Genomic DNA, 27,583 nt, shown 5'->3' with positions numbered 1-27,583 from the left:
TCCTGGGGTCAGATACATCACATGATCACACTGACAGAACCACAGGCACATAGACACAGGCAACAGAGCATGCACAATGTCGCCACTAGTACAGTGTTTATCCACCTTTCGCAGCAATGCAGGCTGCTATTCTCCCATGGAGACGATCGTAGAGATGCTGGATGTAGTCCTGTGGAACGGCTTGCCATGCCATTTCCACCTGGCGCCTCAGTTGGACCAGCGTTCGTGCTGGACGTGCAGACCGCTTGAGACGACGCTTCATCCAGTCCCAAACATGCTCAATGGGGGACAGATCCGGAGATCTTGCTGGCCAGGGTAGTTGACTTACACCTTCTAGAGCACGTTGGGTGGCACGGGATACATGCAGACGTGCATTGTCCTGTTGGAACAGCAAGTTCCCTTGCCGGTCTAGGAATGGTAGAACGATGGGTTCGATGACGGTTTGGATGTACCGTGCACTATTCAGTGTCCCCTCGACGATCACCAGAGGTGTACGGCCAGTGTAGGAGATCGCTCCCCACGCCATGATGCCGGGTGTTGGCCCTGTGTGCCTCGGTCGTATGCAGTCTTGATTTTGCGCTCACCTGCACGGCGCCAAACACGCATACGACCATCATTGGCACCAAGGCAGAAGCGACTCTCAACGCTGAAGACGCCACGTCTCCATTCGTCTCTCCATTCACGCCTGTCGCGACACCACAGGAGGGGGGCTGCACGATGTTGGGGCGTGAGCGGAAGACGGCCTAACGGTGTGCGGGACCGTAGCCCAGCTTCATGGAGACGGTTACGAATGGTCCTCGCCGATACCCCAGGAGCAACAGTGTCCCTAATTTGCTGGGAAGTGGCGGTGCGGTCCCCTACGGCACTGCGTAGGATCCTACGGTCTTGGCGTGCATCCGTGCGTCGCTGCCGTCCGGTCCCAGGTCGACGGGCACGTGCACCTTCCGCCGACCACTGGCGACAACATCGATGTACTGTGGAGACCTGGCGCCCCACGTGTCGAGCAATTCGGCGGTACGTCCACCCGGCCTCCCGCATGCCCACTATACGCCCTCGCTCAAAGTCCGTCAACTGCACATACGGTTCACGTCCACGCTGTCGCGGCATGCTACCAGTGTTAAAGACTGCGATGGAGCTCCGTATGCCACGGCAAACTGTCTGACACTGACGGCGGCGGTGCACAAATGCTGCGCAGCTAGCGCCATTCGACGGCCAACACCGCGGTTCCTGGTGTGTCCGCTGTGCCGTGCGTGTGATCATTGCTTGTACAGCCCTCTCGCAGTGTCCGGAGCAAGTATGGTGGGTCTGACACACCGGTGTCAATGTGTTCTTTTTTCCATTTCCAGGAGTGTATTCTTTTGTAAAGCCTGTAATACTATAAATGTTATCTGTAGTATCATGTTCTTGACTGTAATGATGTTTTCTGTGCGTTTGTAATTGTATTCTTATGCTGTAAAATTGTAACTGTATAGACACCATTTCTTCAAGTTAAGTAAATAGTAGGGATTCATTTTACCGCACACATTTGTATGTCATACTATATATTTAAAATGTCAGATGCCATATCACTGTGTTAGTGCTAGCACATGTGTTCATAATTCAGCAATGGAGTGGTTAACAGCATGGCTGGTTCTCAGGATATTGAAAAAAAAAAGAAAGGTTTAGTAAGTGCACAAGTGGTGGTTCATGGACTTGCTGCAGTGTCATCAAGACTTTTCAATTGTGATTGTGCACCAGCACAGTCGCAGCAGATGACTACTATCATAATCTCTACAGGGACTACAGTGGGTCTGCACCTTTGGTAGCCCAATACTACCATAAACTGTACAAGGAATACTGTGTGTCTGCTCTCTGGTGACCTACTAATTCTACCAATATTCTTCAAGACTTCAACTGACTCTGCTGTGGGTTTGCTCTGTTGTGGCCCATTATCATTCTTCATGTCAAGAGTCAGCACTGTGTATTCGTTGGAAGTAAAAAACTACTTCTTCAAGAGTGCATGGAGGTCCACTACTTATGTGTGTACTTTCTTCTACAGCTCAAACTTCGTGCATAAAGCTGTCATAGACTACTACTCTGATGATTGATTCAGACTGTCTTTAGGGACTCTGAGGACATTTTTTTTCTTTATTGACAAACAGTATATTACTAATTGTGTGCATCTGATCTATTTTAAATTGATAATATAAAAAAGCTTTTACAAATTAATCTTGGCCACTGCCAAAAAACCTCGTAAATTTTTTTGAGAGGAGCAGGGGACCATGTAAGTAGCCTGTTTATGTGTTTGTATGTTGGCATCGCTGTGTGTCGCTATAGACCATATTAAAATCTCGGACAGCGCTGTGCGCCCTCTGTAAGAGACTCTGTGGCTGGTCGAACTCGCAGTTGGGAGATGGGTGATGGAAGTTGGAAGTTAATAGTTAGCAGTGATGGAGGTTAGAGGTCTGAAGTGTTAGGCGAGCGGGCGGTCTGGACGTGTCCGTCATGGAGATTTTATTTTGTTGACGATTATATAATTTTTGGAACTGGATTTGAAGGATGATTATATAATTTTTGAACTGTATGTCACATGATTGAGGTAAAATCTGCAAAATACATTGTTTTCTCTGCAACAAAATCTTTCCTTTGCTAACCACATGCCTATTAGTAGTTAGAGCCTACAGTAGTTAGAATCTTTTATTTAGCTGGCTGTATTGGTGTTGCTGTATTGGTGTGGTCCGTGTAATGAAGATTTTCTGTGAGGCACGTAACTTATGAAATGTATAGCTTATTGTTAGGATTTCTTCTAATTCAGTATCATTCTTTTGTGTTAAGTAATAGTCAGATTGCATTCCGTTTGAATATTGTGGGTAATTAATGAACAGGAGAAGTCTGAATTGTGTTTGTCAGGGCAAATTCTGTAGGTCAGTTTTAAAACGATAAACACAAGCAAAGTGACAGTACTTCAATTTCACTCAGCAGTTTAAGAACATTGAGTAAGCATTCAGCAGTTTAAGTAAAATCATATTAAGAAGTTTCAAGTGGAACAGTAGAGAGACAGCTTGAAGGTGGTTCACTGAACCCCCTGCCAGGCGCTTTATTGTGAACAGCAGAGTAATCACGTGGATGTAGATGTAGATCAACCATGCACACATCAATGAGAAGCATGTGTGTCTATGATTTATTAGATAGCCAATTGAATTTTTTAAAAGTATTATTAACTTGATAACAAATTGAAATCATATGTCTACGAACGTTAATCTTATAAGCACAAAAAAATTAAATAGCTGCTGATAACACCGACGTTGAGCACCCTGAACCCAATTAGCAGCAACTAGAAGCAGACAGTAAACTCAATCAATAAAATCGAGATGACCCATTAACATGTATTCTTTCTTCGTTTTCCAATTAAAGGATTTGAAAGCTACACTAACGTCGCTAATACAAGATAGATGAACAGGACTTGTGTCTTATGAATAAAGAGCCAACAACCAATGTTCATTTAAAAAAAATAGCTTTATATGGCATGGCTCGTTTCAGGATGCTATGGCCATCTTGAAATTGTTAAATTTATGTTTTTTGCACGGAACGTCACGTTATCAATGTGTTGTTTACTACTGTAATGCTTTACAGTGTTTGAATCTTCAGCAATCTTTTTCCTGTACGAACATAGAGAAAACGAACTCGTTATGTTACAAGATATCAGTCGACTGCTATAGGCTCACACAGCAATTGCTTCTGGACGTGTCCCACACATTCAAGCTTTTCAATAATACATTCTTCACTATATAGTTTGCTGTCACTTGCTACCTTGAATGCGCTGGAGTCACCATCACCCAAGATACTTTATGTATTTTTATTTTAATACTGTGAATAATTAAGACGCAATGAATAATTGTTATAAATACGATTAGTCATAGATTTCCAAATACCCATGTGCCAGACAATCAACATATCAATATTTTGCAACTATTCAAGAGAAAAAATTTTTGTCTTAAAGACCAGACATATTAATTGGCTTAGACGCGAGTTTCTTTAGGAAAACAGTCAACACTTAAAAAAACTGGAGGAAGGAGAATATACTGTCTGATAGATGATATCAAAAATCCGTCATACCTCGAAAAAACGAGTATAAAGAATATTAGGTAATGCTTGGTAATGCTGAGCTGGCAGTGGAAGGTCTGACATTTGCGTGGAAGTCCTAACAACAACAATAATAAATAAACCAGCCGTGTCATGACACTAAAACTGATATCTGAAAGTTAACCAGGTTAAGGACGTTTCTTCTACTTGCGAAATAAAAAGCGACTGGAAAATATATTGTGCGGCTGCTCGGCTTTTCTGACTAGGCTTCGTGTTGTGTGTTTTGAAAATGTTTCGATACAAAAAAGCAATTCGCTAAAAATGTTTCTGCATCAACGTTATGACGAATTACTAAAATCTTATCCTCTATGAGCGCCAGCTATTCACATTTCGGCGCAGATTTCCATGAATGAACATTTCTACGCTTGTCCCTGCGCCTCTTCAGCATGTTTGTTATGGTCGTAATTGGTCGCCTACGGTGTCACCTCAAGTGTTACCGCACAAACTCGTTAACAGAACATATGTTCATTATGATTAACAAGTGTGGCCTTCGCAATTTTTCCTCCATGTTGTAAACAACTTCTCTTCTTTATTTCATTAATGTGACAAGCGATGTCATAGAAAACACCTATAAACGACCGATTCCTTAAAGAATCGATCTCCTTTGTATACCATAGCCAAATCTGATGACTTTACAAAAGAGTTAAGGGGGGTCATACATGAAATACAGGTACAAATACAGCCTGTCACCAAATCCACAATTTTTGAGTTACATAACCAAAATTATGTACAGTGGTTGATGGTAGTTCAAGAAATCTACTGAATTTTTTGTAATTTTAGTTGAAATTTTGATATTGTTTGGGAATTTTTAAATTTTTGAACTCACGATTCACATAGGTACCATTTACTAAGTAAGTTTCTAAGAAATTGTCTTGTAAAATTTACAGTATAATCTCTACATTCATATAAAGAAACCCACAGAAGCATTTCAATTTATTGACGTTTAACGATTTTTTATATTTAATTATTTTTTTATTGAAAAAAATATAGATCAAAATTCTACCTTCTTAATTATATATCTTGGCATTGATGCATGACATTAAATATTCACTTTGTGAACAAGTTTCTTATACATAATACTAAAGACATGCCAAAAATCACAGTCACATCTTTTCTAATTTTGAAGAAAAATGTACCTGAATAACGTAAATGATAGTTCTGAGAAAATTCTTTTAAAGTTTAACATTCTCTTCCATTGTCTTTCCCTCCTTCAAAAGACACCAGATCTATACCCATTGTCCTCATTTGCTTCCACACTTCTCTTCTTACTTCTTCTTTTCTGTCTTGTCAGCTTTGCAAGGTCTTCAATGGATTTATCGGTTGCAAGTATATGCTGAGTGTCTATCCCCTTCAAGATGTCGTGAGTGAAAACTCCGCGCTTGAAGCCCATTCTTTGCAAGACCTTCATCCTCTCTGAGTTCCCACAATTACAAACAATAACTGCATCATAAACTGCAATTTTAACTACCTTGGATGAGCAAAATGTACTTTTGGGGCAACTTTTCCATATGAGGGCATTCAGGGACTCATTAGGATTCTGCGATTTGCCGTGAACACATTTCTTGTGAAGATCGGGGTTGGACAGAACCCTGAAAGTTGGCTTAATGACGTTGAGAATAGATTTAGAGTATAAGGGACTCCATCCCTCTGAACCTGTTTGTAGCGACACCAACTGATTGGGCAAAAATTGTGTATGGGCTCTTCATCTGTGGATAACATATGATAATATGTTGCCCAAACAGACCGGCGCACGTCTTTAACACTTGATAAGTTATCCCTAATATTACGATAATACACTTGAAGGATATCAATCATCTTCTTCGTTGACCTGTTCTTTCCACTAAGACACTTTCCGTTTTCAGACTTCTCGTCCTTCATGTCATCCACAACTTCTCGCAATCTTGAGCCCATGCGCTTCTGGACGTGTCCGACACATTCAAGCTTTTCAATAATACATTTTTCACTATATAGTTTGCTGTCACTTGCTACCTTGAATGCGCTGGAGTCACCATCACCAAGATACTTTATGTATCTAACTCCATGTTTAGAAATAGATCTCTTAAAATTATCTTCATTCCAGCACCTTCCGTCGAGCCACTTGATCCACAGTGGTTCATTCTGCAGTTATGATTCTTCATCAAATCTTCTCTTTTCATATTTCTGGTAATAGGACAATTTTGACAGTACTTGCTCATTACTTGCACATCAAGTACTTTCCCTACGTCAACACTTATCACACTGGAAATTCGGTATAGGGATGTATGGCTTCTCTTCACAAATGTGCCATCACATGAAACAACCAGATCAGTCTTCACGCGATTACCATCCTCATCATCCAAAGGATCATTCTTACTGCCTCTGCTGTTACTACAGCTAAACTCTTCGCAAATTTCATAAAGTGCCTTCTCCAATTCAGTATTTGCCATTGAAAATCTAGCACATGGTGCTGGCATGTTCATCATTCCACAGAGTATATTTCCTCCTTCTCTTCCTACACCAGTGCGCATCTTATACCATATAAAAATCTCATACTCGCTTCATAACACCAGTTATTTGATTTTGATGTTTTAAATGAGGTGTCAGCCTCGCAGTCTTTGCATAAAATATGTACATTACACACCACGCCCACTCTGTTACCATCATCGAATAATTCCAGATTGTCTAAACCACATATCTTACATACAAATGCTAATTTCACCGCACTAGACAACAACTCAATGTCAATCATCGGATATCCAGTGTTATGACAGTCATCACCATTGTCAGTAATATTGACACTTGAAATCTTCTGTCTTGAGCTGCTGGGAGCAGACTTCACATGTTTATAACACATAGTTTCGTCAGACAACTCGGTACCATTACCGAAATTATTAGCGTGTCTGCAATTTAATTAAGCACGTACACGCTTCTTGCACATCTTTTTGAAAACTTTTCTTTGTCGTGACATTATTAAAAAACACAACAAAATACAACGACGAAGTTAGCAAAACAACGCAAATAAATACAAGTATTCGCGACTTGTAAACAAGGATTATCGTTGTCTTTTACTTCCAGCGACAATATCCAACAGTCACATACGATATACAACACAAAGGGAATATACTACATGTATTTCGCAGCCGTCTTGATGTTTCCGTACGTAGTATGAAAACTAATACGAACACGTTAGGCATCTAATTTTTTTAAGGTTCTTAGGTTGCGATTTGGATTGTGAAATTTCAGGAGATTCTTGCCAGCGAAAGAAAATAAAATTTAAAAAAATGACATTTTCATGTACGTCCCCCCTTAGTGTGTTAAATATTTGACTTTAAGCATGCAAGCGAAAAAAAGTTAAGTTAAGACTTGAAATTCTGCTTAGGGTTTGTTGGAAGTTGCTGAGAGGTCTCGCTATGAGAAACTAGATGAATATAATCTGGGCAATCTGCGCTCCAGTTTAAACATTTCAGTGTTAATGACGTCATCTCTCCTGAACTGGGTGTCGTAGAATGATATAGTTTTGTAGGCACATTCAGTAGTACATGTGGATACTATCTGCAAACTGTTTTGCGATTAGAATAGCTAGTACAGGATTAACAAATCTAATCGTCATACATTATGCTGATGTTTACGAAAATGTAGTAAGCGACACGCCTTTTTCATCATTTTGTGCAAGGCGTCTGCGAGAAAAAGTTTCGTAATAGTTTGAAATTACGTGTAAAGTTTATTAGAAGTCGCTAAGTTCTCTGATTCTCAAAAACTGGCTGAATATAGTCCGGGTATTTGTGCGCCGTCGTTTACACTGCCTCAAGACACACGTAGTTTGTAACTTTTATACTTGTCTTATTGTGATGAACATTTAGCTTAAGATTATGCCTCTTAATGAGTAGATTACGTCAGCAATTTAACATATTTAAATTAGGTCAATAATTACGAGAAATGCCGAAAATCAAAATTTCTTGCCTTGGTAGTTGGAGAGGCACACTGCAACTGATTTTGGGTTCCAAGACAGCGGTTTAGCTGGTATTTCAAGAAAGTGTCAAATATTGTAGAGTGCAGTGTTTCTAGAAATCGGAAAATATTCTGACTAATATAGCATTATCGAATTTTCAAAGTTCAATGTACTCACCTTCGGAACAGAGTTAGTTACTATCCTTGGTGATAGTGCTAGCACAGCAAACGTTCAGCTTGTGACGAGCCGCAGACGTACAGACTACTGCAGCTGTTCCTCAGCTGTGCTGCGTATTTATTCGGCGTATGACATTTAGCTACCACCGCCATACTCCCAAAAGGTAGAGGCAACGAACTTTAGAGGATTCTTTGTACTCGCTCGAATGATTCAACGCTCGTGCCTTCCTACGTTTGCTTGCTTAGACAGCGAAAGGGCAGAGCTTAAATCATACCAAACGTCAGTTAACGCATTATATTTCTCCTAAGTTTATCAATTCGCGATTATCGAAGTCATTTCACTTAGCAGCTGTCTGTCAGCACAAGTACAAACGAAGGAAGGACGTTGGAGGAACCATCCCAACGTTCATCACAAGTGGTTAAGGGAAATCACGGCGCAGTAAAACCAGGATTGTTGGAATTCAGTAATATGAGTTCAGCCTTTAAACCGCATTGCCATCACGCGCGATTTCCTTTATTAGAGCACTCGGATTCCATGTACTGTTTCTCTTACAGTGTTCGCACTGATGCTTAAATTTCAACCAGCAGTACAGAAAAAACCCAAAATCCTGAGTTTCGCCCAATTGATGGAAGAAAGACTTATTTGGCTGCGAGGAGAGGGGAAAATTCATTACTTGTGATAGAGGCGAGTTGTCAGTAGCTGCAAATAAAGGGGCTCCAGTCGATAAAAATAATAAATTTAGTTTTACGTTAATTTGAAAAAGAGAACGAAAAAATTTAAAATATACGATTTTATGTAATAGATTGATGACAGCATGAGACAAACGCGTGGATCGGTTGTTATTGCTGGGTTGGCTGCAGTGTCGTCTTTTATTACAGCCCGATTCTTGCAAGAATCGAACCCTCGTGTATAAAACAGCTCCAAACTTCTTATTATTTTACAAATGAGTTAAACTGCTAGATATTCGACGTAAAAATGAAATCGAGAAAAAGTTTAAATAATTTTTAAGTTATGTTTACAGTTTGTTGGAAGTCACTAAGTATTTTCATTATGAAACACTGGATGAATATAGTCTGGATAATTTGCGCATAATTTTAAGCAAAAGTAAGTTTTTCAAGTACTTCAATATTTATGACGTCATACGTCCCGAACTACGTGTCGTATAAGGCATAATTTTGCAGGTACTTTCAGTGATATACATAGATACTGTCTGCATAGTGTGTTGCAAATAGAGGTAGTAGGAAAGAAGTAATATATTCAAAACGTCATGTCTGATGCTGAAGTTTTACAACGTAACATTTCAAGCAAAAGCTTGTTTCTCACGCATCTCAATGCTTATGACATTAAATATCCTGAACTATGAGTTGGACAATGGAATAATTTTTCAGGTACACTCATTAATTCATGAGAATATTGCTCTGCAAAATGTTTTGCTAATAGCGTTAGCAAGAAAGAAGTAATAAATCAATACGTAATTCCCGATGCGGAAGTTTGCCTGTAACAACATTATGTGGAGGTGTAGACGAGAAGAGGTTTCATAAAAGTTCGCAATTATGTTTGGAGTTTGTTGACAGTCGCCAAGTGCGCCGATTCTCAGATACTAGACGAATATAACCAGGGTAATTTGCGTGCCGTGAGTTACACTGTACCAAGACTTGTACGCAACTTTAAAACTTGACCTGGTGTGATAAAAATTAAATATAAGATTATAACTCTTAATGACTAGATTATCGTAGCATTTTAAATTTTCAAATTGTGTCAATAATTACATGAAATATTAGATTATGATAGCATTTAAAATTTTTAAAATTTTTCAATAATCATATGAAATATTGAAAACCAAATTTTTGTTGCCGCTTGGAGCCGTTTCATAGGAAAGCTGCAATTGGGAATATGAGCCATGAGGCATGAACAGGGTTTATTCCGTTAGCGCTGGTAGTATAGATGACTGGTAGCGTGCTCGAACATAAAGATCTTTAAGGAGCAATCACGTTACGGTTGTATAGCTAATGGATAATGGTGATGCGAGATGTATTGGTGCAGATGGGATGCCACACTGACTATTTCGTCATTACTACTGGGTCACTTTGACACATATCTATTTTCCTTCTATATTTACGCAAAATGAGTATGGAGTAACAATTTATTCTACTGGTAAATTACTAATTTCTTGACTAAAGTTCAGCGGAAATTAACGAATCAGATAGACAACTTAATTTTCGATTGTTATATTGAAAGCACAGTAAAATTATCAAGTACTGAAGTTACGTTATTATATAGAATACAAGTGCCATCTGGTAATGAAGGTCTAATATGACCTGAAAAGTAATTGGGAACATGATAAAGAGTGGTTAGACACTACTAGGACAAGTTCCTAGGCACGGAAGGATGTCTGAAGTGTGAGCATTACATACAGTCTATTTTCTCAAGATTTTAGTTAGATATAGATATCGTCTCAGGTGTAAAGGGAATTTAAAATTGTTACCTGCATTTTGAGCACAACAGTGTACGACCTAACATCCATCAAACGAAAAATTATAGCTACCACTCTTTTTCACTGCGAATTGTTCGAATTTCACACTGCGCTTAACCCATTAACGCCGTGCGTTGCCATATGGCAACGTTTGTAACACTTTTTTAAAATCGTTGATTCCACGACATCAACGAAGCGAGAGTGTTGGCAGCACTGGATTCCGTTCCGCAAGACTGTAAAGATCACTACAATGCAACAGTTTTAACAATACATTTAAATTCTACGACGTAAGCAGTGTTGGAAATCGTTGCTTGCTAAATGACGAAGAAAAATGGAGTATAAGTTCGAGTAAGTATGTTTTGCTCAGTAACTTACGATATATAATTTGTTTTTATAGTATGGTTGTGTTTTAAATACTCGAATACATATTCCTTGGAGTTTACTACTTGCTGTGAAATAAATTACGTTCATTTAGGCCGTTTGAACGCCGGTGTTGCCATGTGGCAACGCTAGGCGCTTGTACTCAGTAAAAGGATGAATTTTCTCTTTTTTGTTTTAGAAGAGGTTTCTCGCTTTCTGAGGCCCTGGAGATTCTTTATAATGACGATATTGATGTGTTTGTTGAGCCCCCAGATCCGAATAGAGAAGAATGATGGATTATTGTATGTGAGGTGGCTGGACAACTCAGTTGTCACAATGATCTCTTCTTCATGTGGTGCACAAGAAGTTGGACAAGTGAAGAGATTCTCGAAACTAAAAAAGCGAAATATAATGATTCCCAGATCAAAACTGGTAGCCAAATATTATACATAATGGGAGGTACTGATCAGATGGTTCAGAATCTAGCATGCTATAGCATTGCAATAAGAGGCAAGCAATGGTACTGGTGTTTCTTTACATGGATGTTAGATGTCGTCATAGAAAACAGTTGGATTTTGTATAATAAAGCAAGAAACCAAACTACTGATCAGCTTGATTTCAAGATAGAAGTAGCAACAGTGTACTTGCAAAGACACCAAGCTTTACCAAAAGGAGCCGGGAGACCTGCATCAAGGGCATGTTCCGAGAGCCGCATATCAGATTCAGTTAGGTTTGATAAGACTGACCACCTCGTCCCACACACAGAAGGAAATAAGAAGAAAAGGTGTGCACACAAGGGCTGTAAATCTATTGTGAGAACAATGTATTCAAAGTATAATGTGGGATTGTGTATTGACTGTTTTATTACATTTCATGTAATAATAGTGCTGAGTTTGATTTTTGATTATTAATTGTACTGTGTTATAAAGTATCAATTGTACGATGAAGACTGGCTAATAAATTTGCACAAAACTTGTATATGTAATAAGAAATTTCAATAACCCACTTATTTTACTTGAAGTTGTAATCCATATAAATAGTGAAAGCGCCTAGCGTTGCCATATGCAACATCAAATATCTCGCTAAAGGCGGTAATGACTTTCGTCGAAACAAATCTGTTGTGTAATTTATGCCTTTTACAGACATAATAACGCAATTTTTTTAAAAAATCGCGAAAAAAATAATTCTGGCGCTAATGGGTTAATATAGAAGTGTCGCAATAACTATGACAATTAAAGAAGTGATACGTACTGCATCATGAAGCTGAGAAATGAGGCTATAAGACGCAAGAGAATCATTTACTCTTACCAAGTAGTTTCTTTAAAACTGAGGAACGTTACAGTGCAGCCGGCGCTGCGTACGCATGCCTAACGTTTCGTTTGTAACAGACGAAGAACACAGTTCAGTAGGAGACAGGCAACTGAAGCAGGTGTCCCTTCAGAACAGAGAGAAGGACTCGCCCAGCACTGAGGACAAGAATGCTTTCCTGCTCAGAGGCCAAGTTATTTGCAAGAGTAAAAATATGGACTGAGTACAGAATATGGGTTGAGAGTAAACTGAGCAAAGACTAAAGTAAAAAGGAGCAGCAGAAATTATCAATGAACTTAACAGCAAAATTCAGGGCCACGAAGTAGAGGAAGTTCAGGAATTCTGCTACCTTGGTAGCAAAATAACGAATGATAGACGAAGCAAGTAGGACGTAAAAAGCACGTTAACACAGACAAAGAGTGCCTTCCTGGGCAAGACAAGTCTGCTAGTATCAAACATAGGCCTCGACATGAGGAAGAATTGTCTGAGAATGTACGTTTGGAGTACAACATTGTATAGTAGTGAACCACGGACAGTGGGAAAAACGGAGCAGAAGAGAACCGAAGCAATTGAGATGTGTTGCTATCGAAGGACGCTGAAAATGAGGATAAGGAATAAGGTGGTTCTCTGCAGAATGGGAGAGGGAATGAACATATAGAAAACACTGACAAGAAGGAGAAGGCAAGATTACAGAGAACTTGGGGAGAGAGTAAAAACTGCAGGGGAAGACAGAGACTGCAAAACACCCAGACGTAGAATGCAAGTGCTATTCTGAGATGAAGAAGTTGCCACAATATTATCCCCTTACCTACAAATTTTACTTAATTAATCATAGCACAAACTGTTTGGGCTCGAAATTTTGTAATGTTTACGTTAGTATCATTCTCAGTTGCTCTTCTATTTTTAAATTACGTCGCAGAGTGCTCCAATTTAACCCATTAACAATGTGAAATTCTGTGTAACATGGCGCATCTGCATTGACAAACATTTATTTGTAATAATTGATCCAATTTTCGTCTAATACAACGTTTCTTTTTTGCGTCGTCTATTGTTGTACCAAATAAGATTTTGTAAACTATGAACCCAAATATCTATGTTCCAGTAACGTTAGATTATTATCTCTTAAATCAGTTCTTAGTTTTCTCTATTTGCTTGTTTAGACAGTCCTCTCACTAAAGCTTATGGATTCTTGTAGTCAACATGGTCGTGAGTTTATTTGCTATATAATAATTTAGGTTATCTCGTTTGCTTTCATTTAAAAAGAATTACTGAATTCTTCATTCCCTTTGTTCTAGTATTTTTGTTTTTGTTTTAATTTCATTTTTAGTCAAAGTACCCTGTTAACTATTTAAAAAAATGCTATTTTATAATATTTTGCTGTAATATTCTATGTTGTCTGTTTGGCCCCTATTCATGTTGAACAATGTTTACCTGTTTGAAAGGTATTATATTCTCTGTCATAACATACACTCACGAGCCAAAGAAACTGGTACACCTGCCTAACATCGTGTAGTGCCCCCGCGAACACGCAGAAGTGCCGCAACACGGCGTGGCATGGACTCGACTAATCTCTGAAATAGTGCTGGAGGAAACTGACACCATGAATCCTGCAGGGCTGTCCATAAAACCGTAAGAATAAGGGAGGATTGAGATCTCTTCTGAACAGGACGTTTCAAGGCATCCCAGATATGCTCAATATTGTTCATGTCTGGGGAGTTTGGTGGCCAGCGGAAGCGTTTTAACTCAGAAGAGTGTTCCTCGAGCCACTCTGTAGCAATTCTGCACGTGTCGGGTGTCGCATTGTCCTGCTGGAATTTCCTATGTCCGTCGGAATTCAAAATGGGCATGAATGGATGCAGGTGCTAACGTACGTGTCACCCGCCAGAGTCGTATCTAGATGTATCAGGCGTCCCATATCACTCCAACTGCACGCGCCCCACATCATCACAGAGCCTTCACCAATTTGAGCAGGGTCCAGCGATTCATGAGCTCGTCTCCATACCCGTACACGTCCATCCGCTCGGTACAATTTGAAACGAGACTCATCCGATTTGGCAACATAGCATGTTTCCGGTGATCAACAGTCCAAAGTCAGAGTTGACGGGCCGAGGCGAGGCGTAAAGCTTTGTGTCACGGAGTCATCAAGGATACACCACTGGACCTTCAGCTGCGAAAGCCCATATCGATGATGTTTCGTGGAATGGTTCGACGGATGGCCCAGCATTGAAATCTGCAGCAATTTGCTGAAGGGTTACACTTCTGTCACGTTGAACGTTCTTGCAGGATCTTTTTCCGGCCGCAGTGATGTCGGAGATTTGATGTTTACCGGATTTCTAATATTCACGGTACACTCGTAAAATAGTCGTATGGGAAAACCCCACTTCATCTCTACCTCGGAAATGCTGTGTCCCATCGCTCGTGCGCTGATTTGTAACGCCACATTCAGACTCACTTAAATCTTGATAACCTGCCTTTGTAGCAGCAGTAACCGATCTAACAACTGCGTCAGACACTTGTCTTATATAGGCGTTGCCGACAGGAGCGTCGTATTCTGCCTGTTTTCATATCTTTATATTCGAATACGCATGCCTATACCAGTTCCTTTGGCGCTGCAGTGTATCTGTCAGGTGAATTTATTTTATAAATAACCAAATATATAGCGGTCTATGTGTGATTTTACAACCCTATTTGACAGAAGAGCATCGACGGTTAATAAACCACTGTACACCTCATTGTAAGTAGTATATTTTTGAATATACTTGTAATGAAAATGAATTAGTTACTGTTAGACTGTTAGAGACACATATGTGCGAAATTTCCCCTTTGAATTAATGCTTTTCCAGTCTCAGTGACTAGTTTAGACTTTACTCGTTTTCATTTGTAATATTGTGATCTCTTACCAACATTCAGTAGTAATTATTATTAAATGTATTTTAAATTTCTTATGATTTTTGAACATTTGGCGTTTCATTGAGGATTAACGCCCCCCCTCCAATTTTTTTCTTGAAAACAGTACTAGCAGATTTCTTTGACGGATTGTGAGATACATTTCAACCGAACAGTTAACTGCAATTTACTCGTAAATCGTGAATCTAATACAAATAGGAACCTGCTGAAAATTGATGGAAACAAATTCATCTTTAGAATTTCAAATAGGAAGACGGTGTAAAACTGTTATCGTTAACTATGACTTTCAGAACTAAACCATTTTTCTGACAGGTATTTTTTATTTGTTGCCGTTATATGATTACACCTATTAAAAACAATAAAAATATTTTCATCAATGGTGAGTTCTATCACGCTAAGGAAAGAACCACAAATTTTATTGCATAGGGGATAGGTTTAAAAACCTCTAGCTAATGTTGTACGGAGGTAAAAAATAATTCCTCAATTTCGAATTTTACAAACTTGATTAACTTCAGGAGACTCGTCAGCTGTTTCTAGCAGTAGTTAACTGGTAACAGCCTGATGTTTTCTTCCATAATAGTTCTTGAAGATGATGAATCTCGTTAGTTTAAAAATTTGAAGCTATGTAGAACTGAGATTATAAAAAATATCGCTATTTAAAATACATGAGAAACGGTTCTAAACAGGCACATATATGAAAGACTTCCAAGTTAGAAATAATTTTAATAGTGACGTCTCTATGTAATTATTCTACTTTTGGTCCATTCTCTTCCTGTAATTCCGAAACTAATTTCGTGTCATGCCGATTTCTAGTTATATTACCTTCCACTGCTAGACCTCTTCGCTTGTAGTATATTCGAATAACTTCAAACTGTGTGCGTGTATGTGAAACACCCTCCCCCCCCCCCCCCCTGTAAGTTAAATGCCTAACAAAATTACAACAAAGTGGATACTGGATAACGTAAGAATAAGTTAGCCCCGTGTCATTCGACTTACGGTTGGGAATCTTGACATATGAATAATCACTTTCAACAAATTTACTAAAAATAAATTAAACATCCTTGTAAAATAATTGTATGAAATTCAGTCAGTGGTTGTATCCTTCTTACGAATCATATACATACATACATATATATCACTCCGTCTTCAGGTCACGAGTGGCCTACCGGAACCATCCGACCGCCGTGTCATCCTCAGTGTAGGATGCGGGTAGGAGGGGTGTGGGGTCAGCACACCGCTCTCCCGGTCGTTATGATGGTACTCTTGACCGAAGTCGCTACTAATCGGTCGATTAGCTCCTCAATTGGCATCACGAGGCTGAGTGCACCCCGAAAAATGGCAACAGCGCATGGCGGCCTGGATGGTCACCCATCCAAGCGCCGACCACGCCCGACAAAGCTTAACTTCGGTGATCTCACGGGAACTGGTGTATCCACTGTGGCAAGACCGTTGCCACTTAAGAATCATATACAGATACAAATGATGACTGATATTTGTAACTCGAAAGAAAGGTAGTATGTTTTAAGAATTTCATTTATTTGAACAAACCACAAAAAGGAGCACTGAAAATCTTTCGGAAACAATGCTGTTGAGGCGGTGAATATAAGCAAGTGTCGTTCGACAAATACAAAGTGAAATTAGTTAATGGTTATGATTTTTGTTTTCAAGCAAGGGAAAAGGATTGTGGTGGTCTGAGAATTGTTGCCACTACTCATTCACGTAAGAATAAGCTGTTTCTACCCAACACTGAATGTGCACAATAGTGTTGGAGTTGGCTTGAAAATATGATCAACTGAATCATGAACAGAGCTACGGAAGAAGTCGGCACCGAATTTCATGTACTGCCGGAGCTGAGATATACTTTACTTACCGAACATTTGTGCTGCACCGTCGTGGTTGCATCTCAAGGTGTGATGGCTTGGCTCATGTTCTGCATGATGCGTCTATTTGTAAAGAAACGTCTAGAGAGGTTTCCAAACTTTTGTTTGTCACGCCCCCCTTCTGCCGAAAAGAAAACTTCCGTCCCGTCCCCCCCCCCCTAAAAAAATGGAGATTTTTATTAATTACCAAGAAACTATTGAAAAATTTGTGATGGTGACGTCGTGTAACATGGTGGGCTGTCACTGTATCCAGTCGCAGTTATTACGTCATCAGTCTAGTCTAGTGATTATAAGCCACTCCTAAAGTAAAGGAAGTCCTTGGTAAACGAGGAAAAATATTTGGACCTTTGCAGTTTAGTGGATGCGGGCCTTTATTTTCAAGTTGAGTGTAGCTTATTACTTTCACTCATTGTCAAAAATAGTCACTCAGTCACGGTGTTAACGAACATCACTGATTTGTACGCCTATACCGCTCCCCATTGTCATTGCGCATACGTTGGCATTTATGTCAACGACGACAGTTACCGAACGGCGGCAAACGCCCAGTTCTCACAACCAGACAAAAAATAAAAAATTAGTTTTACGAAATAATTTTGCAGACTACACAGAACTTTAAAAAATATGTATAAAACAACTTCCTTGCCTTGATTACATTCCCTTGCTGCACACCATTTCTTCACCAGTATACGATTTTTGGACTACTCTTCGCTTGCCATATCTAGGATAAACTTTCGCTGTGTCTTCATCCAGAAGAAATACTATTATTAGTTGAAATAACATACCACACGTCCCATCAGAATCCATAAGGATCACACGCAGTATTTATATTTAAATCAGATTCACTATGTTTATTTTATATTGATTTTTCGATATAGTTTTTTATAATTTTACAGTATTACCTACATGTAAGGATAGTTAGGAGAAAAATAACAAGTTCTATTATAATGTGACATATTTGTTATAAAAATATTATTTCCACACATATATGGCAAGAAACAAATAAATCAATGTGAAGGATGAGCTTGAATATTTTTATAAGAGTTTGAATTCTTGGCCGAATAGTAGAAACTGCGCAACGTAAGTAATTGGCAATACTGAGTTTGCTTCTAAGCTTATTTTTTATCGCCACTACCGCTGAAAATGATCTTTCGCACAAATAAGTGCTTGAAAATGGTAAATATAGTTTCAGTGCTTGTTCTGCTGTGCTGGGATACACCGTGAGATATTTCACCCAAAATAAATGCTTATCCATCTTCTCAAAGTCATTCTTCGCTGCAGAATCATTTTTAATTTCTAAGACTTCCTCTTGTAGTCTGGCAACACATCCACGCAACATGAAATGGATCCGTCGCTGACCAATAATAAATTTTATCATCACAAGTGTTAGGGAAGTATCGTTCGAATTCATCAATGAGGTGCTGCAAGTGGTTCAATATTTTACTCTTAGTATCAGCATCCTTAACATTGTTGTGAAATCGGGTTTCTTCCAGGATTCCAAACAATCTGGGAAAGCAGGAATAATTGCAGGCTAAAATTTTACGTTTCCATAGTTGCAACTTATCAGTAAACGCTTTGATGGCATCCCGATGAAAAATTGTGTTTGACTCACCACCTTGTAATTTCAAATTTAATGTGTTTAAAGATTCGAAAATATCTGACAGATAAGCCAATGCAACATGAACACCGGGCTTTCTAAATTCCACATACAATTCAGTTTGTTAGTTATTTTCCAAAAACTGCATCACTTGGTCTCGAAGTTCAAATAATCTTCCTAGCATATTTCCTTCTGAGAGCCAGCGTCCTTCTGTAGAAAATAAAAGTGTTTTATACTCTGCTCCCAAGTCTTCACAGAGAGCCGTAAATAACCTGGAATTTAACGCACTCTTTTTAATATGATTCACGATTTTGATGCACAATTTCAAGACACCATTGAGTTCCTTTGGAAGTGTCTTAGCTGCCAATGCTTGACGGTGTATTACACTGGGTTTTTTGCTCTGACCATCTGCACAAATCCTGAGCGACATCCAAGCACTGATGGGGCGCCGTCTGTGCATACGCCTATCAATTTCTGCCATGATTACTCATTTTTACAAAAGAATTCAGAGATGGCTGCCATTATATGAATTGCTTTTGAAATTGTCTTTAACTCTGTAGAAAACAGCAACTCTTCTTTAATTGCTTCATTTTCTATGTACCGAACGAAAGCTAGCAGTTGGCAACAATTCGCAATGTCGGTACTCTCGTCTAACTGCATTGCGAAAAACTGCGATTGTTTTTGTATGTCTTCGGCCATATCATCATTCCGACGTTTCACAGTGTTGTCAGAAAGCGGTATCTGTGAAAGTCTTTATTTACTTTCTGACCCAAGAACAATATCAGCTTTCAACGAACAAGGTTTGACTAGTGTCTCTCCGTTAATATGACTTTTCTTGGTCCTTGAAAGAAGTAGCGATAACTCATACGAGGCTTCCAGTACCTTTTCTGATGTCTGAGCGAAGGATCCAGCAGTGTCCAACTTCATCCGTTTCAAATTATCACATTTTGCAGCAAAAAATTCTTTCGGCTTCTCTTTCAATGCAACATGCTTTGCCCACAAATGGAGTTCCAGACGAGAAGGTCTCACGGAATCATTGCTCAATAACTCATAACAAATAACAGACTGCGCCTGGTCAACACCTTGTATAGAAGCAAAACCGTATTTGATATAATCGTCATTATATTTACGTTTTTTCACGACACTCGCGGTGAAGTAAAAAGAGAACAAGAAGTTAGTATAATTTCGCACTAACACTGATTTTACTGAGGCAGAACTGTGAAAGCTTCAACGCGATTTCAGCAAAATCCAATACATCAGTTGTGTCAACAACTGCAAGCAACCAACTGAAGTAAAGGAAAGCTACTGTCATCTGTCGACACCTCAGATGACTGCCTGTGACGAGTGGGGCGAAGAACGGGGAAGCTCAGCCGCAGCGCAGGTAGTCAGTGCATGAGTGCAGTGTCTGCGACCTGGTGGCCGAGGAGGGTTCTTGCTGGGAGAAACGGGCTTTCCCGGATTAGGGCGTAAACAGCCCTCAGGCACCTTAAGAATTTGCTACCTGTTCTGCGGTGCTGTTCTGAGCAGTGCAGCCTGGGGTTGTATGTGAAAATCGTTTTCGTGTCCCTGTATTCCGCTACTTATAAACGAAACGTTATAACTTTTAAGATAACATCAATGAATTGGTTGTCAAATTTCACAGTAGTTAACTAAGGTCATGGAGACACCTCACACGTCGCTAGAAACTGTGCACAGTGCCAAGCAGTTATCTCTGTACTCGTATCAAAAGAAGCCATTGTCGCAGCAAAGTACGTACACTAATTTCAAACGAAATTATGCCGTATTTCAAAAAGGCAGAAGAAAAATAACTGTTTTGTCAGATAAGTAATCCGAATGAAAGAGCTGTATTACTGACTGTTCGAAAAAAAAAATAGCCTCACTAATGGACTTCATTGTCTACCTAGCTACGTTATGTTTCATTGTAAGCACTCACGACAATGTTTCCAGAACGGCGTGAAGTACTCTGCTCAGAACGAAAACTTGTACTAGTCTCGCATTCACGTCGTGCACATTTTTCTCGTGACAAAGCATATAACCCTGGCGTTCAAATTATGAGCCCGCCAGTTCATTTGAAGCGTATACAGCCTGTTAAAGTCACTGTAATCGCATCACGTGGGGATCCGCGGGTTGACAGGGTCATAAAACGGCATTTTTGCAGTTACGCAGTATAAGTGATTATTACTCTGAAGAACATAGCCTACTATGGCTAAAAGTTATAACATCATTACGTTCAGTTCATGTGTAAAAATGTACGGAATAGTTAATATTTGACTTTTCTGTTTTCCAATTGTCAGAAGTAATTTGTTTACAAATCTAATATATTAGAATTAACGCATATCGCCTTCGTAATTTTGAGAGTTTCTGTGTGTGACATTCTAAACTTGATCTTCAAAAGCTGCATGTTCTAGGATAGGTTATTGAGATAGGATTGCGGCAAGTGGGACGCCAAACGATTGCATTTAGCACCATAATCTATCATTAATACCTGCACATTCATTTTTATTAAAATATCTATATTAAAAAGAAATATTAGGTTTATACCGCCAACTCCACCCGCGCCCCATTGCAACATCATCACGCCCCCCCCCCCCCCCCTAGGGGGGCGCGCTCACCAGTTTCGGAACCTCTGGACTCTTGGTTAGTGTTGAAAATACAACTAATCCTGCTCTACGCTGAAATAAGTACCGAAAATCCCTACTGGAATTTAATTTAATGAGGGCGATAATATGCGTCCATTCCAATGGAAAGGCATCATAAACTTCCAACAATCAAATTACAGGTTAAAACAATTCTATCAGTATGAATAAAGTTACAATGATTAAATTCACTGAAATATGTGATTCTGAGTGATGTTCACACCGAACCTGGACTTAGCATGAAGCTCTCCTACTTGGATCGAAAAATGCTTAGTTCACTCTATTTTCAGAAATCTGAACCATCAAATCTCATTTCTAAAGACACATTATAATGCGACTGCAGGGGTTTATCGCCGGCACGCTTCCCGTGAGACCCACATTCTCAACTTATAGTACACACACTACATTCGTAGTCCCCATGCCATTATACCCATTCCATGCGGCAGACAATACACCGAGTCCCCTAAGAATTCAGGCAAATTGTGTCCGAAAGAACAGATGCCATTGGTGACCGTGCAACTCACTAGAATGAAATTACAATTAAATCAAACCATTAGCTGCTGATGGGCGTTGATAAACATCAACGGAGCCAGTTGAAAACGTGTGCCCTGACCGCGACTCGAACCCGGGATCTCCTGCTTACATGACAGACGCTCTATCCATCTGAGTCACCGAGGACACAGAGGATAGTGCGACTGCAGGGATTTACCGCCGGCACCCTTCCCGTGAGACCCACATTCTCAACTTATAGTACACACACTACATTCGTAGTCCCCCTGCCATTATACCCATTACATGCGGCAGACAATACACCGAGTCCCCTAAGAATTCAGGCAAATTGTGTTCGAAAGAACAGATGCCATTGGTGACCGTGCAATTCACTAGAATGAAATTACAATTAAATCAAACCATTAGCTGCTGATGGGCGTTGACAAACATCAACGGAGCTAGTTGAAAACGTGTGCCCTGACCGCGACTCGAACCCGGGATCTCCTGCTTACATGACAGACGCTCTATCCATCTGAGTCACCGAGGACACAGAGGATAGTGCGACTGCAGGGATTTACCGCCGGCACGCTTCCCGTGAGACCCACATTCTCAACTTATAGTACACACACTACATTCGTAGTCCCCCTGCCATTATACCCATTACATGCGGCAGACAATGCACCGAGTCCCCTAAGAATTCAGGCAAATTGTGTCCGAAAGAACAGATGCCATTGGTGACCGTGCAACTCACTAGAATGAAATTACAATTAAATCAAACCATTAGCTGCTGATGGGCGTTGATAAACATCAACGGAGCCAGTTGAAAACGTGTGCCCTGACCGCGACTCGAACCCGGGATCTCCTGCTTACATGACAGACGCTCTATCCATCTGAGTCACCGAGGACACAGAGGATAGTGTGACTGCAGGGATTTACCGCCGGCACCCTTCCCGTGAGACCCACATTCTCAACTTATAGTACACACACTACGTTCGTAGTCCCCCTGCCATTATACCCATTACATGCGGCAGACAATACACCGAGTCCCCTAAGAATTCAGGCAAATTGTGTCCGAAAGAACAGATGCCATTGGTGACCGTGCAACTCACTAGAATGAAATTACAATTAAATCAAACCATTAGCTGCTGATGGGCGTTGATAAACATCAACGGAGCCAGTTGAAAACGTGTGTCCTGACCGCGACTCGAACCCGGGATCTCCTGCTTACATGACAGACGCTCTATCCACCTGAGTCACCGAGGACACAGAGGATAGTGCGACTGCAGGGATTTACCGCCGGCACCCTTCCCGTGAGACCCACATTCTCAACTTATAGTACACACACTACATTCGTAGTCCCCCTGCCATTATACCCATTACATGCGGCAGACAATACACCGAGTCCCCTAAGAATTCAGGCAAATTGTGTCCGAAAGAACAGATGCCATTGGTGACCGTGCAACTCACTAGAATGAAATTACAATTAAATCAAACCATTAGCTGCTGATGGGCGTTGATAAACATCAACGGAGCCAGTTGAAAACGTGTGCCCTGACCGCGACTCGAACCCGGGATCTCCTGCTTACATGACAGACGCTCTATCCATCTGAGTCACCGAGGACACAGAGGATAGTGCGACTGCAGGGATTTACCGCCGGCACGCTTCCCGTGAGACCCACATTCTCTACTTATAGTACACACACTACATTCGTAGTCCCCATGCCATTATACCCATTACATGCGGCAGACAATACACTGAGTCCCCTAAGAATTCAGGCAAATTGTGTCCGAAAGAACAGATGCCATTGGTGACCGTGCAACTCACTAGAATGAAATTACAATTAAATCAAACCATTAGCTGCTGATGGGCGTTGATAAACATCAACGGAGCCAGTTGAAAACGTGTGCCCTGACCGCGACTCGAACCCGGGATCTCCTGCTTACATGACAGACGCTCTATCCATCTGAGTCACCGAGGACACAGAGGATAGTGCGACTGCAGGGATTTACCGCCGGCACCCTTCCCGTGAGACCCACATTCTCAACTTATAGTACACACACTACATTCGTAGTCCCCCTGCCATTATACCCATTACATGCGGCAGACAATACACCGAGTCCCCTAAGAATTCAGGCAAATTGTGTCCGAAAGAACAGATGCCATTGGTGACCGTGCAACTCACTAGAATGAAATTACAATTAAATCAAACCATTAGCTGCTGATGGGCGTTGATAAACATCAATGGAGCCAGTTGAAAACGTGTGCCCTGACCGCGACTCGAACCCGGGATCTCCTGCTTACATGACAGACGCTCTATCCATCTGAGTCACCGAGGACACAGAGGATAGTGCGACTGCAGGGATTTACCGCCGGCACCCTTCCCGTGAGACCCACATTCTCAACTTATAGTACACACACTACATTCGTAGTCCCCCTGCCATTATACCCATTACATGCGGCAGGCAATACACCGAGTCCCCTAAGAATTCAGGCAAATTGTGTCCGAAAGAACAGATGCCATTGGTGACCGTGCAACTCACTAGAATGAAATTACAATTAAATCAAACCATTAGCTGCTGATGGGCGTTGATAAACATCAACGGAGCCAGTTGAAAACGTGTGCCCTGACCGCGACTCGAACCCGGTATCTTCTGCTTACTTGACAGACGCTCTATCCATCTGAGTCGCCGAGGACACAGAGGATAGTGCGACTGCAGGGATTTACCGCCGGCACGCTTCCCGTGAGACCCACATTCTCAACTTATAGTACACACACTACATTCGTAGTCCCCCTGCCATTACACCCATTACATGCGGCAGACAATACACCGAGTCCCCTAAGAATTCAGGCAAATTGTGTCCGAAATAACAGATGCCATTGGTGACCGTGCAACTCACTAGAATGAAATTACAATTAAATCAAACCATTAGCTGCTGATGGGCGTTGATAAACATCAACGGAGCCAGTTGAAAACGTGTGCCCTGACCGCGACTCGAACCCGGGATCTCCTGCTTACATGACAGACGCTCTATCCATCTGAGTCACCGAGGACACAGAGGATAGTGCGACTGCAGGGATTTACCGCCGGCACGCTTCCCGTGAGACCCACATTCTCAACTTATAGTACACACACTACATTCGTAGTCCCCATGCCATTATACCCATTACATGCGGCAGACAATACACCGAGTCCCCTAAGAATTCAGGCAAATTGTGTCCGAAATAACAGATGCCATTGGTGACCGTGCAACTCACTAGAATGAAATTACAATTAAATCAAACCATTAGCTGCTGATGGTCGTTGATAAACATCAACGGAGCCAGTTGAAAACGTGTGCCCTGACCGCGACTCGAACCCGGGATCTCCTGCTTACATGACAGACGCTCTATCCATCTGAGTCACCGAGGACACAGAGGATAGTGCGACTGCAGGGATTTACCGCCGGCACCCTTCCCGTGAGACCCACATTCTCAACTTATAGTACACGCACTACATTCGTAGTCCCCATGCCATTATACCCATTACATGCGGCAGACAATACACCGAGTCCCCTAAGAATTCAGGCAAATTGTGTCCGAAATAACAGATGCCATTGGTGACCGTGCAACTCACTAGAATGAAATTACAATTAAATCAAACCATTAGCTGCTGATGGTCGTTGATAAACATCAACGGAGCCAGTTGAAAACGTGTGCCCTGACCGCGACTCGAACCCGGGATCTCCTGCTTACATGACAGACGCTCTATCCATCTGAGTCACCGAGGACACAGAGGATAGTGCGACTGCAGGGATTTACCGCCGGCACCCTTCCCGTGAGACCCACATTCTCAACTTATAGTACACACACTACATTCGTAGTCCCCCTGCCATTATACCCATTACATGCGGCAGACAATACACCGAGTTCCCTAAGAATTCAGGCAAATTGTGTCCGAAAGAACAGATGCCATTGGTGACCGTGCAACTCACTAGAATGAAATTACAGTTAAATCAAACCATTAGCTGCTGATGGGCGTTGATAAACATCAACGGAGCCAGTTGAAAACGTGTGCCCTGACCGCGACTCGAACCCGGTATCTCCTGCTTACATGACAGACGCTCTATCCATCTGAGTCGCCGAGGACACAGAGGATAGTGCGACTGCAGGGATTTACCGCCGGCACGCTTCCCGTGAGACCCACATTCTCAACTTATAGTACACACACTACATTCGTAGTCCCCCTGCCATTACACCCATTACATGCGGCAGACAATACACCGAGTTCCCTAAGAATTCAGGCAAATTGTGTCCGAAAGAACAGATGCCATTGGTGACCGTGCAACTCACTAGAATGAAATTACAATTAAATCAAACCATTAGCTGCTGATGGGCGTTGATAAACATCAACGGAGCCAGTTGAAAACGTGTGCCCTGACCGCGACTCGAACCCGGGATCTCCTGCTTACATGACAGACGCTCTATCCATCTGAGTCACCGAGGACACAGAGGATAGTGCGACTGCAGGGATTTACCGCCGGCACGCTTCCCGTGAGACCCACATTCTCAACTTATAGTACACACACTACATTCGTAGTCCCCATGCCATTATACCCATTACATGCGGCAGACAATACACAGAGTCCCCTAAGAATTCAGGCAAATTGTGTCCGAAATAACAGATGCCATTGGTGACCGTGCAACTCACTAGAATGAAATTACAATTAAATCAAACCATTAGCTGCTGATGGTCGTTGATAAACATCAACGGAGCCAGTTGAAAACGTGTGCCCTGACCGCGACTCGAACCCGGGATCTCCTGCTTACATGACAGACGCTCTATCCATCTGAGTCACCGAGGACACAGAGGATAGTGCGACTGCAGGGATTTACCGCCGGCACCCTTCCCGTGAGACCCACATTCTCAACTTATAGTACACACACTACATTCGTAGTCCCCATGCCATTATACCCATTACATGCGGCAGACAATACACCGAGTCCCCTAAGAATTCAGGCAAATTGTGTCCGAAATAACAGATGCCATTGGTGACCGTGCAACTCACTAGAATGAAATTACAATTAAATCAAACCATTAGCTGCTGATGGTCGTTGATAAACATCAACGGAGCCAGTTGAAAACGTGTGCCCTGACCGCGACTCGAACCCGGGATCTCCTGCTTACATGACAGACGCTCTATCCATCTGAGTCACCGAGGACACAGAGGATAGTGCGACTGCAGGGATTTACCGCCGGCACCCTTCCCGTGAGACCCACATTCTCAACTTATAGTACACACACTACATTCGTAGTCCCCCTGCCATTATACCCATTACATGCGGCAGACAATACACCGAGTTCCCTAAGAATTCAGGCAAATTGTGTCCGAAAGAACAGATGCCATTGGTGACCGTGCAACTCACTAGAATGAAATTACAATTAAATCAAACCATTAGCTGCTGATGGGCGTTGATAAACATCAACGGAGCCAGTTGAAAACGTGTGCCCTGACCGCGACTCGAACCCGGGATCTCCTGCTTACATGACAGACGCTCTATCCATCTGAGTCACCGAGGACACAGAGGATAGTGCGACTGCAGGGATTTACCACCGGCACCCTTCCCGTGAGACCCACATTCTCAACTTATAGTACACACACTACATTCGTAGTCCCCCTGCCATTATACCCATTACATGCGGCAGACAGTACACCGAGTCCTCTAAGAA

The 27,583-nt window shown here is 41.3% G+C and overlaps 1 protein-coding gene across 4 annotated transcripts in view; it reads right to left on the bottom strand.

The window, feature by feature from the left end:
- Positions 1–27,583, bottom strand: part of LOC126274026 (venom serine protease-like) — a 248,042-nt gene that overhangs the window by 170,507 nt on the left and 49,952 nt on the right. Inside the window, exon 1 of one of the 4 annotated variants that reach the window (XM_049977079.1) lies at positions 8,228–8,311. The exons of 2 other annotated variants lie outside the window; for them this stretch is intronic. The gene's annotated coding sequence lies outside the window, so the exon portion shown is untranslated. Of the gene's footprint in view, positions 1–8,227; positions 8,312–27,583 lie in introns of those variants that run through there. One more of the 4 variants, XM_049977077.1, reaches the window with a different exon arrangement.

Source organism: Schistocerca gregaria, chromosome 1 (genome assembly GCF_023897955.1).
Source record: "Schistocerca gregaria isolate iqSchGreg1 chromosome 1, iqSchGreg1.2, whole genome shotgun sequence".
Classification (NCBI taxonomy): domain Eukaryota; kingdom Metazoa; phylum Arthropoda; class Insecta; order Orthoptera; family Acrididae; genus Schistocerca; species Schistocerca gregaria.
This window is presented reverse-complemented; position numbering and strand designations above follow the sequence as displayed.